The sequence below is a fragment of the Salvia splendens genome, chromosome 2 (assembly GCF_004379255.2).
Source record: "Salvia splendens isolate huo1 chromosome 2, SspV2, whole genome shotgun sequence".
Taxonomy (NCBI): Eukaryota; Viridiplantae; Streptophyta; class Magnoliopsida; order Lamiales; family Lamiaceae; genus Salvia; species Salvia splendens.
The window spans coordinates 39,316,931-39,322,856 of NC_056033.1; the positions used below are offsets into that span (position 1 = coordinate 39,316,931).

At 39.9% G+C, this 5,926-nt stretch overlaps 1 pseudogene; it reads left to right on the forward strand.

The window, feature by feature from the left end:
- Positions 1–3,373: 3,373 nt before the first annotated feature.
- On the forward strand, positions 3,374–5,678 carry LOC121766104 (annotated as a pseudogene).
- The last annotated feature ends 248 nt before the right edge of the window (positions 5,679–5,926 follow it).

Sequence of the window (5,926 nt, forward strand, 5' to 3'; positions counted from 1 at the left end):
TATAAAGATAAAAGACCCAACGTTCAACCGTTGATGGCCCATCTGAAATTATACCACCCCATGCCCACCTGCAAATAATTTCAATTTAGTTTATTGTTTAATTCTCAGCTCATCATGATTCATGAATACTTTGTGTATGCATGTAAACTGTGTTTTTTTTACCAAAGCGTTCTAAGTGGTTCTTCAACTTTTTTCCTGCTGGTCGGGAGGGGCGGCCATGTTGTTTTCTGGATGACCCTAAGGCTCTTTGGCTGTCGGGGGGATTGGCAGCCCCTTCGATCTGCCACTTCTTTTAATTGATTTGAATTTTTTTATTGAAATACTTCCATCCAAGTTACGAGCAATATGGTCATCTCTGAATCCAAAGTGGCAGAAAGGTAATTACTTGTATAAGAAGTTGGTCAAATTTTGATCTCTATCATATTTTTTAAAATTTAAATGACAAATTATGTGGCTTTAAAAATTCGCAATTATCCCACATTGATTTTTATCGAGCAAATGTGATGCCGAGTTGGTATGCACGTATAGAATTCTGGTGATGTGGATGAATAATAGTGCAGTGGTGTATTTATGTGACGACGTAAGTGAACAACTAAAAAAAACTCATTTTATATGTTTAAGAAACTAAAAAATGATTAATAAAATAAGTGCCTTTAAATTTTCCAAAATTTGGTTTGATTGACATTTGAAATTTGACATACAAATTTGAAAAGAGCGTGACATTCAATTTTCACGTCATTAATGATCACTGATTAGCATCCCATATTAAAATGCACTCGAGTACAACGAAAACCACAATTACGTCCGAATTGGAGCCAGAGTGAATATGCACCACAACCTTGTCCAGATATACTTGATGCAACAACCATTTCCATGATTTCAGTTCTTACATCATCATGACATCTTAGGGCATCCACAGTGGGGCGGACTATCGTCCGCCACTGTAGCCATGCGGACGATGGCACATCCATCGTCCACGGACGATAGTGCTTCGACCACGCATCGTCCGTGGTATCGTCTGCCCCACTGTGGGTCACGCAGACGATGCAACCTGGTTTTTTTTTTTAATTCTTCAAAATTTATTATATATATACACCCCAACTTCACTCTTCCATTCTCACTCTTCCATACACTAAAAATGAATCCCGGTGATTACCCAAGTCCGAATAGTCCGATGTTCAATGGTGGTGCATGGTGACCGGGTACAGACCCTGATGAATACGACCCTTTGACTCCAACACCCAGTACGATCCCGATTTCAGTACGGATTCATACAGGCTGTCAGACATTGAGTCGTCTCCCACCCGCGCCCACGCCCCACCCCGCCGCCGCCGCCTCGGGCTCCGCCACCAAGAAGAAGCGGAACAGGCAAAGGGCCCAGAAGTTGCCACCACCGGATAAGAATGAAGAGTTCGCCCCAGGGATGACGAACTACAACCCGGATGAAACCATCGTCTTGGTTAGGTGTTGGATTGATATTTCGGAGGACCCGGTGTTTGCCAACAACCAAAAGCAAATCGCGTATTGGGAGCGCATCACTGATCGCTACAACGAGGCCAAGCCGACGGCCGCCTACAAGCGCCATAGGAAGCAGCTCCGCAAGCACTGGGATCAGGTAAAGAAGCAGGTCAATTTGTTCTCGGCGGAGTACGAGAAGTGCTTAAGGGAGTAGGGCAGCGGCGAGTGTTTGACTGATGCGCGCGATAAAGCGCTTGCATCGTACATTTCATTGTACGACGATTTCAAGCATTACAACTCCTGGCTCCTCTTGAAGGATAAACAGAAGTTCCAAGGAGGGATTATGACCCTATCGGCTGCAGCGAAGAGGACGAAGAACACTGCCGCCGGTGATTATACGAGCAGCGACAGCGACGCACCTCCGATGGACCTCAACTAGCCAATGTACGAGGATGAGAGTTCCGGCACACTAATGTCCTCCTGGCGTCCCATTGGCGTCAAGGCTGCCAAGAACAAGAGCAAGGCGAAGGCGACATCCTCACAGGCCGCTGCCCCGGACCCGACCCCAGCCCCGACTTCGGCTGCCGGACATGCCTACGCGGAGTTGGTGGCGGCCACCAACCGGAGGACGTTGTTGGACACACATCACGCCCTCATGCAGTGCGAGGACCCGGGCAAAGCCGAATACCTCAAGTGGTTGATTGATGATCTGCGCCGCAAGCTGGGAATGAAGGATTAGTAATGTAGGATTTAGTGAACTTGTTTTTTTATTTCTAACTCATGTAAAAAAAATTTAATTAGTAATGTAGGATTTGTCTTTAATCGTAGTGTTTTTTTAGAATTTTGCATGACATATTTAAAAACATAAAAAATTAATTAACAAAATAGTAGTGAAAACTATAGGGCAGACTTTAGGGCGTCCCACGACAAGTGGAAGGATAAGAGGTTAGAATGTTGATGTGGCGGAGCATAGGGCGCCCTATTAGGTGGACTTTAGAGCACCCCATTATGGATGCTCTTAGTATTCATTTGGATCTCTAATTTAATTTGTAGTTTGTCAATTTAGTGGTGTCAGTGACTAATTTTGTATGAATGGTTGGAAATGTCGTGGTCGACTCTAATATGCATAGTCATGTTAAGAAGAAGACGTCAAACGGCTTGTTTAGACATTTTTTTTTAAATTGTACTCCATCCATCCCATAATAAATGACATACTTGGGGAATGTCACAAGATTTCAGAAGATTTTGTTTTGTGTGTTATGAGTAAAGAGAAAATAATATATTTATATTATTGCAAGAGAGAATTTTTTTTAAAAAAATGAAACGTGACATCTTTTATGGGACAAACTAAAAAGGAAAGTATGACATCTATTATGGGACGGAGGGAGTATGTTTTAATTATTTTTTTAACCCTTTATTAATTTGATTATTTTGGTATATTAACAAAAATTAGTCCACGAATAATATACTTCATTTATAATTACGAGTAACAGTACTTATAAATTGGAAATTTTCTATTCATAACATACTAATCAATTTTATTAAAACTCGTGTTATGCCTCTCACTTTTTATTTGAACCACTTTAGTTTCGAATCATATCAATCATATTTTTAATGTTCAAAGAGTAGAATATGTTAGTGACAAGGGACTAGCATAGGCCATAGAGACTTTTAAAAGCATTTAATGTAAAAAATTAAATCTATGCCGTATTCACTGGGTGTTTCTTAATACTACTCTTAGTTTGAAATTTGAATAACTATAGGAAATAAATTGTTATTATTATTTAATGTATAATATTATTATTTGATGCATAATTAATTGAAGTGTATTTGATGCATAATTAAAAGTGAGGGCAAAGTAAGGGTGTAGGTTTAACCGTCTATGGTCTATGCATAACTAAAAATAATTAGGTCTTTCTTATTTATAAGCTCATCCATGGTCTATCCTTTTTGCTTTATATCATAGACCTTTTTTTATAAAATAACATCCTAATGGCAAATCTATATGCTACTCTAAAACTAGCTTTCTAAAATCTCACCCGAAAATGGCGGAGAAAAGCAAGATTCTAATCATCGGCGGAACAGGGTACATCGGTAAATTCATCGTGGAAGCCGCCGCCAAATCCGGCCACCCCACCTTCGCTTTGGTGAGGGACAGCAGCCCCTCCAACCCCGCCAAAGCCCAGCTCATCCAACTCCAAGGATTCCGGCGTCACCCGTCTCTCCGTATGTATACATTTTACCCACAGCTACTGTGTGTTTTGACTTTTGTGTGTGTAAAATGTGACTAGATTGATTAATTTGCAGGGTGATTTGAACGATCACGGGAGTTTGGTGAAGGCTATAAAACAAGTGGACGTTGTTATATCTACAGTCGGACAGCTGCAGTTGTCCGATCAAGACAAGATCATAGCCGCCATTAAAGAAGCTGGAAATGTCAAGGTTTTCTTTTCTCTTCTTTTTATCCTTGGTTGCTTTGATTTGTCCGAGATTAAGGCATTGCAGAAGAAGACGTCAAACGATGTCGTTTTTAGTGTCTTTTTTTTCTCTATTTACGTTTGTGGAAAAGATTACTCTTTCCTCCTCGTTCGCTTTATGAGTTTGGTTGTTTTCTGGATCTGCCGCTTATCACGCCAACTGGCTGATTTTGTTTGGGTGGGTGTCAGAGTTCTTCCCTTCTGAATTTGGGAATGAGGTGGATCGCACACGTGCGGTGGAGCCAGCGAAATCAACTTTTGAGATTAAGGCGAAAATACGCAGAGCTATTGAGGCGGCAGGCATTCCTTACACCTATGTGTCGTCCAACTACTTCGCCGGCTACTCACTCCCAAGGACAGAGTAGTCATTTATGGAGACGGCACTGCTAAAGGTAATCCACCCACCAAGATATAACAAATTATTCATGTTATACTATATCGGTTATAAGATTGAATGGGGTTGAATCAATTTTTTAAAATTGGATCATTAAGCGAATCACTTGTTTCTTAATTCATAGAGATTAAATTGTTCTACGTTTTCTAAGTCTAGATCGGATCGAACGATGCAATAATGACCGAACTAAACGATTCGGTCCGATTTTTAAAACACACTTGATATAATAATATTGTTTGATGTGGTTGCATAGGTAGAATCATCATTATTTGAGTGGTAGTGGTGAAGAACAAAAGAGTTGTCACCTTTATTTAGTTCGTGACACCTTTTTTAGTGCATTTGTTAGAAACTAAAATATATGCCTTGGCACAATGTATGGATACAAATGTCACCTAACGAGTGACATTTTAATCAGGACAGAGACAGTAATAACTTTTTGAGGAAATACAAAAATAACCCATGTTCAGACTCATAACACACTAACTCTTGTAGGCAATGCGAATTTCCAACTAATTAGTTATAGACGAAGCATCTTATCGTATGAGTTCTATATATGTTTTGTATGAACAACTCTTTCGGGAAATGGTACATTTGATTTAACTGTGTTCAACGAAAACATGACATTGGCACATACACCATCAAAATTGTGGATGATCCAAGAACTTTGAACAAGGTCCTCTACATCAAGCCTCCGAAAAACATCTACTCGTTCAACGAGCTCGTTGCTTTATGGGAGAAGAAGATAGGCAAAACCCTAGAGAAAGAGTTATTACCAGAAGATTAACTCTTAAAGAAAATTGAAGGTGAGTGTTAATTCTTGCTCCCTCCGTTCACAATCAATACTCATATATTTTTCATTTTGTGTCTTTTATTAAAATTACTCATTTTGTACTTTTGGTAAGTCCGAGCTTCATTCTGCACTAACAATACCAAATTATTTTTTCACTTTATCTCTCTTCTACTCTACCAATAAAAATATTAAAACTTGTGCCGTCCATGCAGAATCACCAATTCCGGTGAACGTCATACTAGCCATCAACCACTCGACATTCGTTAAGGGAGACCAAACCTACTTCACAATCGAACCCTCCTTTGGTTTTGAGGCTTCAGAGCTCTATCCAGATGTGAAATACACCACTGTAGAGGAATACCTTGATCGGTTTGTTTGAGAAAAAGACGATCATCTATCATGGGAGCTTACAATGTCCATTTCTTGATTGGCAATTCGTTATATCAAGAAACTTTTTCATATATTAATGTGTGTGTTTTGTTTGATTTCGCTTGTTAATTGATATCTCCTTTACATTTCACATGTAAGCTCTCAAGAAATAAAATTCCAATTGGGTAAATCGTTTTACAAGTACATGCAAATCCAGTTTTTTGTGTTACAAAATTCTCAAACCAACGACAAAAAAACAACAAAGTGTATAGTGATGGGGTACGTACTAAACAAGCCCAATAGCAGTGACAGCTCGGCCAGCCCAAAGCCCAAGAGTTCAGTTCGGCCTCAGCCTACAGCTCGGTAAAAGCCAACCAATCAAGCTCTGCTCTCAGGTCGGCATCAAGCTCTACTCTCAGATCGGCAACCAAAGCAGTT